The sequence below is a fragment of the Portunus trituberculatus genome, chromosome 43 (assembly GCF_017591435.1).
Source record: "Portunus trituberculatus isolate SZX2019 chromosome 43, ASM1759143v1, whole genome shotgun sequence".
Taxonomy (NCBI): Eukaryota; Metazoa; Arthropoda; class Malacostraca; order Decapoda; family Portunidae; genus Portunus; species Portunus trituberculatus.
In genome coordinates, this window is record NC_059297.1 from 9,756,911 (window position 1) to 9,768,761 (window position 11,851).

Below are 11,851 nucleotides of genomic sequence, written 5' to 3' on the forward strand. Positions count from 1 at the left end.
CCGAATAAATAAAACTTATCTATTATACCTCTACTATTCTAATGTACGAAAAAAAAGTAGCGCGCGAGCGCGCGTGCGTGTGGTGTGTGTGTGTGTGTGTGTGTGTGTGTGTGTGTGTGTGTGTGTGTGTGTGTGTGTGTGTGTGTGTGCTTAGTATTTCCTGTCCCTGTCTCTCTCTCTCTCTCTCTCTCTCTCTCTCTGGTCAACCCCCTCCATCGCCCCACCCTCCACACACACACACACACTTTTCTCCTGTGTCTCTGATCAAACACATTCCCATCCCGCCTTATCCTTGTTGGGTCAAACGCGGACAAACCAACACACATTCTTGACGGACGTCCCCGGCTCGTCTCACCACGAACAGTAAAGTGAAAGGAGAAAGAGAATGATAAAAGACGGGACTGGGAATTCCAAACAGTAATGACTGGAAGATAACATGGAAGGTAATGAAAATAAAACAGCGTGAAAAATATACTGTCTGCATTGTACACTCACACACAGATGAAGAAAGATGAAGAACAGGGAGGTGATGACGCACCAAAAGACGCAGCACAATGTATATTACAATTACCTCGCCATTCTCCACAGAAGTCACTATAGAGGCGGACACAACTCCCATCTAAGTTATTTTTTCTATATCATACCACATGTCCTCTTTCTGTCCTATTTCGCTTTAGATTAGATCGTGTAATCTATCTCAGATCTATTCTATGGGGTGTCTACAGTCGTTTCTTTGTTTCTTTGCCATTCTTATAAACTCAGCATATTGTACTAGTTCTTTTATGATAAATCGTCTTTATTTCATATTATCTTTTACCCTCATCCTCTTATCTCTTATTTTACATCAGCTGACATATCTCCAACAGTTAGTTCTTCCTTTATGTTCCTCTGTGTTGCTTCTCATCTCCCTTCTTACACCACTCAGCTTATTGATTAGTTATTCTGAGTTCGGTCCCAAGGCGGTCGAATAGGAAAAACAAACGCCCTAACTCGCGAAAACACTTCTGAGGACAAGTGAAGTCGTAGCTATTCCACAATAATCTCACCTCCTACACAAGCCTGTTTCCGTCCTCGAGTTATGTTCTGTTGTCTCCTCTCATTGGCTGTGTTATTCCCGACCTTGTCTTTCTGCCTCGGGCAACCTATTCTCTCTCCCTCCTCAGCGCACGGCGTCCAGTCCCTTGACTAGTCAATAGATTCAAGAAAGCTGAGACGAGGAGGCAGACCGTCTTTGGTTGAGAGGTAAGACAGCAGCGAGAGAGAGAGAGAGAGAGAGAGAGAGAGAGAGAGAGAGAGAGAGAGAGAGAGAGAGAGAGAGAGAGAGAGAGAGAGAGAGAGAGAGAGAGAGAGAGAGAGAGAGAGAGAGAGAGAGAGAGAGAGAGAGAGAGAGAGAGAGAGAGAGAGAGAGAGAGAGAGATACCTAAGATAAACACAAAATGGAATGAGAAGGGATTAAAGACAGACAGACACATATAGATAGACAGACAGACAGACAGACAGACACACAGACAGACAGACAGACAGACAGACAGACACACACACACACACACACACACACACACACACACACACACACACACACACACACACACACACACACACACACACACACACACACACACACACACACACACACACACACACACACACACACACGGGAAATGAGAAAAGTTAAGGCTCCAGGGAAGGCCTTCAATTCTTTTGGGAGTCTGCGGAGTGAGCGAGGAACACTGCATGATAGTGGGAGGGCACAACACTAATTGTACTGATTAGTGACGACTGCAGAAATAACGCAAGTAAGAACATCATTATTTCGTGATGTTGACGGGACTGGAAGCAAAAATATATATTCACGTTGCAGCATCTGTTTCTATTCATTAATAATGATACATGTCATTAACTTTAAATTGGACAAATAATGATAAAATCTGTCTCTCTTTTTCATAGGATCACTAGGAAACCATGTCATTACCGATGGCGCGTGCCTGCCGCATGATTGTATAAACTATAAAGGAATGTTCACATGTTTTCGCTGTCATGAATAATTTCCAGAGATACTCCTTCAACCCTAGTAAAAGAGGAAGAGCAAGAAAAGGAAGACGCAAAGACCATGAACTAAATAAAGGAAAATTTACCTGTTTTCTCGTCGTTATGAATTACTTTGGTGTTTCTAGATGTGTTCCTCCAGTTGTGGTGAATGGGAAATACAAAAAAGGATGAGATAATGATAGTGAAGTAAGAGTGTATTCACGAATTTCTGATTTAAGATGTTCGTGAATGTGGTGGTGATGCGTAACTTGATAAGCCTCAATGAAGCAGACTGACTTAATAGCAATGAGTCATTAACCTGCCTAATTACCACGATTTCCATTCTCACTGAATTCCGGCCCAAGTGTTACCACAAGCCATTTCTGGAAGCGTGCTGCCTACAGAACACTGCTCCATGTAGGTCACCTTGAGCCACTAGAATTATAGTGTGTTTCACTGCTTGATCTGCTGCAGTCTCTAACGAGACAGCCAGACGTTACCCTACGGAACGAGCTCAAAGCTCATTATTTCCGATCTTCGGATAGGCCTAAGAAAAGGCACACACCACACACCGGGACAACAGGGTCACAACTCCTCGATTTACATCCCGTACCTACTCACTGCTAGGTTAACAAGGGCTACACGTGAAAGGGACACACCCAAATATATCCACCCGGCCGGGGAATCGAACCCCGGTCCTCTGGCTTGTGAAGCCAGCGCTCTAACCACTGAGTGTGTGTGTGTGTGTGTGTGTGTGTGTGTGTGTGTGTGTGTGTGTGTGTGTGTGTGTGTGTGTGTGTGTGTGTGTGTGTGTGTGTGTGTGTGTGTGTGTGTGTGTGTGTGTGTGTGTGTGTGTGTGTGTGTGTGTGTGTGTGAGTGTAATTCACCTCCTCGGTCGCCTGCTGGTCACCCAGCCAGTCTTCCCATTACGGAGCGAGCTCAGAGCTCATAGACCGATCTTCGGGTAGGACTGAGACTGTGTGTGTGTGTGTGTGTGTGTGTGTGTGTGTGTGTGTGTGTGTGTGTGTGTGTGTGTATATATATATATATATATATATATATATATATATATATATATATATATATATATATATATATATATATATATATATATATATATATATATATATATATAGAGAGAGAGAGAGAGAGAGAGAGAGAGAGAGAGAGAGAGAGAGAGAGAGAGAGAGAGGATGAGTGATTCTGTGCGATAAAAATAAGAATGCAAGGATAAAAAGGAAGCTGCAAGAAGCAAATAGCCCTATATTGGAAGGACTCTTCACATAACGTATCCACCTGTATCCACTATCAATTCTATCTTTGATTTATATAATATTCTTTTAAAAATTTCCAGGTTACATCTGAAGCACACGAATGTAAGAAAAGACACAGGAAGCCTAAAATTATACTTAGTACTTCCTACATAAAATTTGCTTACCTATAAAATCTTTCAATATATAATTAATTTAATATCCTTTCAAACATTCCAAGTTACTCTTGAATAACAACCTAATTATGGAGTCTTTTCCAGTCATCTACTGAATTAGAGAAGAGTTTTTTTCCTATATCCACTATCATCAAACCTCTTTTCCAAGTCAAGGCATGCATTTCCCACATAACATTCTGCACGGCCTTGGACTGAAGTTGTGCCGCTTATAGGCATCAATGCATACCTTCTGCCAAGATCAGCATACCAAACACTGCTTATTCACGCTTCTCAATTAAGATTGAGTGTTGAAGTTAATAATCATAATGTATTGTTCAACTTTATTTATTTTTCTTTCCCGCAAGTCAATTTTCTCTACGTATAGCGTGTGAGATTATGCAATACACGCTCTCAAAGTTAAACCAACATGCAAATTGCTTAACGCTACCACCCTCACTATTAAGTAAGACGATAAACTTAGCCTCTTACACAGTTTATTCCATATCATTTTGCCGAGTTCTTCCACGACATCACCATGGCAACGGATGTAAAAATACAAATTGAAAAGTCTCTTGTCCTTGAAACAAATCCCCGATGCGGTAACAATTATATACAGCAACTCATTTTGCTTATGATGTGGATAAATAAAGGGATAGAAATCTAGCAGCAACACATCAGCACGTGAAAAGTAAGCGCATTTACGAATGAAATCTGAAATAATAGACATGCGAGTGAGAAATGAAATCGTGTCACATTGAAACAATGTACATACACACAAACACGTAATGTAATATGTTTTAACAAACATCGTTTATAGAAAAAGAACAGACTCAAAACGAGATACTATAGACTAATAATTAATCTCGAATGATCAAGGAGACACTTTTCGTCGTTTCTACTTTAAAAATCAAGTAAAATCTCAATTAAAAGGATGCACGAATACACACATGAAACGAACGCCATAATAACGAACACTCTTCATGAGAAATAAGCGAAACAAACTGAAATACTATACACTAACAATCTATCTCAGAAAATCATGGAGACACTATTGAGACGTCTTATACTTAGAAAAATTACGTCGTCACTGTCAGAGAGAGATTGCACATTAATAATATAGGTGGCAATGCTCTCTTCATACGCTAGATCATCATTATATATAAAGACGTAGAATGGAAGGCTTAAGATGTCTGATCAAACTAAATTCTATGGACTATGTGTGGAAATTCTCCGCAAAAACTCGTTAAGCTTGGAATTCTCAGCTTGCTTCAGTTTTTCTTTCTTTCTATGACAGGAGTACAAAAATTTAAAGAGAAAATGTAATATATAAAATGAAATTTAATAACTTTTTTCGTTTTTTCCTTTTACCGTGGCAAGTAGAACAACCATTTTATTCATTTTTCCTTAGCATAGCCAGTCTCCTTGACGAAAGAAAAATAAGTTTTGGCAATGCATATCCATCTTACTTTATACACTGCACGTCTCCCACGGTGTGTGTGTGTGTGTGTGTGTGTGTGTGTGTGTGTGTGTGCGTGCGTGCGTGCGTGCGTGCGTGTGTGTGTGTGTGTGTGTGTGTGTGTGTGTGTGTGTGTGTGTGTGTGTGTGTGTGTGTGTGTGTGTGTGTACATTCCCCTATCCCCAACCATCAGCCCGTAAAGCCGAAGCTCGACGCGGGTTTAGCGGCAATAACTCCTCTATTACGGGCTTATCCTGGTCTTCTGCCTCCCGCCTGACCCGTGACCTGCTAATCCTGCGCAGCTACATGTAACTGCACCTCGATCACGTGCCACGCTGCAAACAGCAAGGAATTATCAACTATTGTTAAATTCTTATGGCATTGATAGTAATATCAGAAGCACTTTCTAGTAATAAAGTGTTATCATCATCATCTATGTTTATTATTATAATCATTATTATTATTATTATTATTATTATTATTATTATTATTATTATTATTGTTATTATCTCTTCTTCTTCTTATTATTATTATTATTATTATTATTATTATTATTATTATTATTATTATTATTATTATTATTATCATTATTATTAAGGTTGTTGTTGTTATTATTATTATTATTACTATTATCATTATAAATAACAATAATAATAATAATAATAATAATAATAATAATAATAATAATAATAATAATAATAATTACGGTTATAATAATAATTACTATAATAACAACAACAATGACGGTAACAATAACAATAATAATGACAATAATACTCGTAATAATAATAGTAATAGCAATAATAATAATGATAATAATAATGATAATAGTAATAATAATAACATCAATAATAATAATTATTATTATTAGGGTTATAATGATAATAACTATAATAACAACAACAATGACGGTAAGAATAACAATAATAAAGACAATAATACTCGTAATAATAATAGTAATAGCAATAATAATAATGATAATAATAATGATAATAGTAATAATAATAACAATAATAATAATAATAATAATAATAATAATAATAATAATAATAATAATAATAATAATAATAATGATAATAGCAATAATAGTAATGATAATCATTATTTTGATCATGAAAATATGCTAGTATGTCGTGTTATTTTTATGGTTTTCATTTTATTTTGTTATCGTTATTATGATTATTATTAATGTTCCTATTATTATTATTAATATTATCATTATCATCATTATTATTATCATTATCATTAAATATTATCACTTTTTATTACTCAGTATTATTTTCATTATTATTATTATCATCATCATCATCATAATAATAATAATAATAATAATAATAATAATAATAATAATAATAATAATAATAATTATTATTATTATTATTATTATTATTATTATTATTACCATCATTACCATTGTTATCGTCACCACCATTGTTATCACAGAGGTAGCAGTTTGCTTTCCCGCAATTACAGGCCATACCACATTACCAGGCCACCAAGTCATCCACACCCTCCCATCCCTGGTTCCTGCAGTAGGCGGCTGTGCCTGCAGCGGCGGTAACTGTGGCGGTGGTGATAGCATTCACAGCACTTTGTATAGTTTGCCTAGTAATACATGAATATTCAAGTATCTTCCTTTATTCCTCACCTCACATCCTGCATACCATCTATTACTCCTATTTCACCCATTCTCTCGTTCATCTTCTGGAATGCAAGTTATTGCGGACTTATCTCTGTGGTCGATCTACTTTATTTATAATTTTTTCATTCCTTTGTTCTTCAGTGCACGAAAAATTCATATAGTGCTATAGTGTAGTTTATCTTTATCAAAGTTATCTAAGCATTTTGCATGTTATTCACGCTTTATATTTATTGCTGTTATTGTTAATTTATGTATGCATTATTTCATGTATTCATTTACGTGATATATACATTTACCTATTCTTTTCATTACTTATTTCAGTTTTACTTTAATTTTTATCTAAATCATTCTCTCTTGCAATGTGTAACTTATATTTCTTAATTTGGAGAGGTAGGTCCCATAAACCTCTGTCCACCGGATCACAATTCATAACACATGTTCCATCAACTAAAGGAGAATGATTGTTTTTTCCTTGAACACGAGACACAGTTTCAGAATCAATTTATTATCCACTCTATACTCTATTAACCTTTCTGTTTGAGTTATCTTCCATTCATTCTCTTGAAAGGCTACTTAAGAGTGATTTCTGATTTTGAAATGCTTTTCAGTTATTGCAAACTTTGCCCCAGTCTAATTCAGAAACAGTTCAAAGAATTGTTCTGTAGATACCAATAATCGTTGCTTTGCTGCGACTGGATATTTACGTTGAAGAGTTTTTCAAATTAATTCAGCAGTGATAAATTTCCATTGAGGATAATTTTGTTTTGTTAAAGTAATACATTTACTTTTTTTAGACATCTCCTTTGTAAACACTGTTGAGTTCTATTCTCGACGATATCATAAGCGAAATTCCTTTTAGATTTCGGAATATGGTACGTGAGTTGAAAAAAAAAGAAGAAACACACACACACACACACACACACACACACACACACACACACACACACACACACACACACACATATATATATATATATATATATATATATATATATATATATATATATATATATATATATATATATATATATATATATATATATATATATATATATATATATATATATATATATATATATATATATATATATATATATATATATATATATATATATAGATATATAGAGAGAGAGAGAGAGAGAGAGAGAGAGAGAGAGAGAGAGAGAGAGAGAGAGAGAGAGAGAGAGAGAGAGAGAATTTTTTTCTTTCCTTTTATAACTCACGTACCATATTCCAAAATCTGAAAGGAATGTCGCTTATGATATCATCCAGAATAGAACTCAATAACTACTGCAAAGGAGAAGTCTAAAAAAAAAAAAAGTGAATGTATCACTTTAACGAAACAAAACCATCCTCAACGGAAATTCATCACTGCTGTGTGTTTGTGTGTACACACACACACACACACACACACACACACACACACACACACACACACACACACACACACACACACACACGCACACACACACAGTGTGGAATGAAATTCGGCGGCGTTTCAGTAAACAGGAAAAATCAATTACCATATTGAAACAGAACGTTCTTCACATCCAGGAAGCTCAGCGTACCTTCGCCTTTCACCTGGTGCCTGCGATTTGAAAAAAATATATATATATATATATATATATATATATATATATATATATATATATATATATATATATATATATATATATATATATATATATATATATATATATATATATATATATATATATATATATATATATATATATATAGTAGACATTGGAGAAAAATAGCACTAAAAATACCGCCTCTCTCTCTAACTATCTTATGTCCTGGTTTTCTACGCTGATTAAATCCTGGTACTGAGAATCTGCCTGGAGGGTGAAATAAGATCGCCATGGTTACGAGGGGAGGACGAGGTGCGGAGGAAGGGAAGGGAGGAATGTGGGTGGGGAGTTGTTGCTGCAGGGCGAGTTGGCAAGTCGGGGGTGAGAGAAGGGGGTGGACGACAACTGACTGAGTAGCTTGCTATAACAGTACTTCTGCTGGAAGAATATTGTGGATTGCCAGAGTGATGTGTCAGGTAGTTCGCTGTAACATTCTATAAAATCCACGTCATCACTGTACTTCCACTTCTGCGACCTTGACGTTCTGTAACGCTTCAGGAGGTAACATACAATAACGTTTGGCGTTTGTAAATTGTCTTGGAAATACTAAGCTACAACTTATAGTGGTTTGCAGGCGTTAATCTCATGTAACCATACTATCAAACAAATTACAGTGACATAATTGATTGAAATTAATCGACTATAATATATCTGTGATTTACGACATTAAAAGACTTAGTCTTCCTGAAGAGGCATCAATAGACAGAAACTTCTCATGTTAGCTGACACTAAACCATTCATGTCACAATCGATACTCCTTTTTACCGATGCACAAAGGCTGGTATCCTTTACCTATGCACTGTGAAAGAAATATGCAACATAAAGCATGATGAATAAAAAGAAAAGCTCCATTTCAGTAGTAGAAAAAATCATGAATGTAACACGTGTGCAGGACAAGAATAATTTCCCTTTACTTTACCTTTATTCGTGTTTCCCATATGGTCACGTTTATTGATCACCGGCATGGATGAGGCTGAGGGGTGGCGAAGGTCGAGTGCTGCCCTCTGCTGGCCCAGTCGATAACTCTCAAGTACTAACGCACCCATGACATTCACGTCAGTTTCCAGAATTCAAGGCTCAGTTCAATACAAAAAGAGATTAGACATGTTTCCTAAAGATCTCTCTGTAAAGAAATCAAGATAGATGATTCAGTAAGAAAATAGTGAATGGTGTGTGTGTGTGTGTGTGTGTGTGTGTGTGTGTGTGTGTGTGTGTGTGTGTGTGTGTGTGTGTGTGTGTGTGTGTGTGTATTTGTTTGCCCTACTATATCTTATATCCTTTTATCTATCCAAATCCAAACGTGCAAATTTTCCTACTAAAGATGACCCTCGTGAATGTACTTTCTTAATCTATTGGTGACGGTGACACTTTCTCGTAATCAGCCGGTACGTTGTCTCTCGCCACATCCTTGACCTTAATACCAAAACACAAGCAAGTATTATTTAATACATGTTCACGATTCCACAGTGATGGATAGCATATATGGAATCTGAATTTCACGCGTTCATACTTGTACAGCGGGGAGCAAACAATTCAGTTCCTGGCCAATATTAGCCCATAAGCGGTCCAGACCCACCTCTATGCACATGCGGCCGCTATGTATTTCCGTGATTCGCGTTGGCCCACATCATATCACTGGCGGCTCTGTGCAGGATTTATGATTTGAACTGATCATTAATCACACAAAGTACGAAATTAACTGTTTTCACATGAAAAACAAGATATACAAGTATTAAAAATACCGGCAAATGACGTGAGCCACGGAGAAAAACAGGTACATTTATACATGTAGCGAGTGAACACCTCCACAACCCAGCAGGCAGCAAGCGTCGATCTGGTACAGCAAAACAAGAGACGGGAAAACCACTGTATACATGTCATACAAGAGGCGGTGTTCTGAAACCCGGAATACCTTGTAACATATGCACGAGTCCTAACAAGAACAAAAATCTAACTAAAGCAAGGAAAATTTGTTGTCATTAATATAATCAACTTAAAACTAAGCAGTACAAGGAGATAACAATGGAGTGACGTGGACATAATCGCCATTACGGACGAGACAATGCAGCAATTTAGACCATAACTGAAACTTAAGAAATTTTTGACACATGAGGAAGGAAAGACTGCGTAAACAAGAAAAGCGAGGAAAGCGAGGAATATTTGTGGAAGATCACTGTAATATGTTAGACTATAACTTTTATAAAAACTTGTGACGATTGGCACTAAACACCCAAAGGAAAATAAGCGAGGAATAGGGGAATTAGATAAAAAAAAAAGTTATAAAAGCAATCATCAATGACATGGGAGGACAATGACGAGGGAAAGGTCAGGGAATCTGCTTAAATCATCAATTTCTGCAGTACTTCAGGCATGATATAATTATCGCAGTAAATTAAATGCAATGAGATTGTGAAAGGAAAACTCGTTGTCCTTCCCCAGCACTTATCAACGCAAACCCGACGCTATAATTAAATTGCAAAGTACAATTTGGCGGGATTTTTGTTAGCTAGGACCAATTGACCTCCTTTCATTTGTGCATACAGAAAAATATTCACAATTTCTTCATTCCATAGACGTTTCTACTTCCGCATAAAGTGAGTTCAAAGGAACGGCGAAAAGTTAATTAAACAGAAAATTAAGGAAAAAATGTTCTATTGAAATTTCTTCAATTTTTTTTTCAATTAAAACTCGCTTCAGTTCTTTTTTATTTCATTTTTCGCTGGCATTTTTTTTATAATTGCATCAGACCGTACACCATTTCCTGCATGCAACGGTGCATGGTACTTGAAAAATGGACATGCACGCACTCACGCAGGTGTGTCCGTGAGAGAGAGAGAGAGAGAGAGAGAGAGAGAGAGAGAGAGAGAGAGAGAGAGAGAGAGAGAGAGAGAGAGAGAGAGAGAGAGAGAGAGAGAGAGAGACGTACCTAAAAACCTATACATATATTCATACTACACACATTTATGAATGCATATATACAATGGCATAAAAAAAATGAGGGAAAGAAATCTGAAACAGAAACAGCCTCTTAGGTAAACACGAGACTGTTGTGTAAGAAATTGGGAACACGCTTGCCTGCACCATAATGTAATGTACGGGAGGACAAGGGTGATGAAGAAAAGGAAAGGGGGCGAAACAAGGAATTGAGAGAGAGAGTGAATGGGATGAGGAAACAGAACATAAGAATTAGGAGGAAAAGAATTAGGAAAAAAAAGAAAAAGAGAAGGGAAAGGAAGGGAAAGGAAGGAAAAGAATGGAACAGAGAAAGAAGGAAAAGGATAGGTATAGCAGGGGAGCAGAAAACAGAAGAAAATAAGAAGAAAAGGAACTGGAGGAAACCAGAGCATGCAGTAAGGGAAGAGAAGGAATGGGAAGTGAATGAAAAAGGAAAGAAACAAATTAGAGGAATGGAGGTAAAATAATAAAAGAATAGAGGAGAGAGACTGGGAAGGGAAGGGAAGGGAAGGGAAGGGAAGGGAAGGGATGGAAAGGGAGGTTCAATAAGGAATCAGGGAAGAGAAAAAACTGGAGGGAAAATAAAGAAAAAGGGATAAGGATTAGGTAGGAAGCAAAATCAAAAATAAAGAATGGAAAGAAAGAGAAATTGAATTAAGTCGAGAAAGAATCACGGATAGTGAGGAGGGAGGAAAGAGAGAAATGGTAAG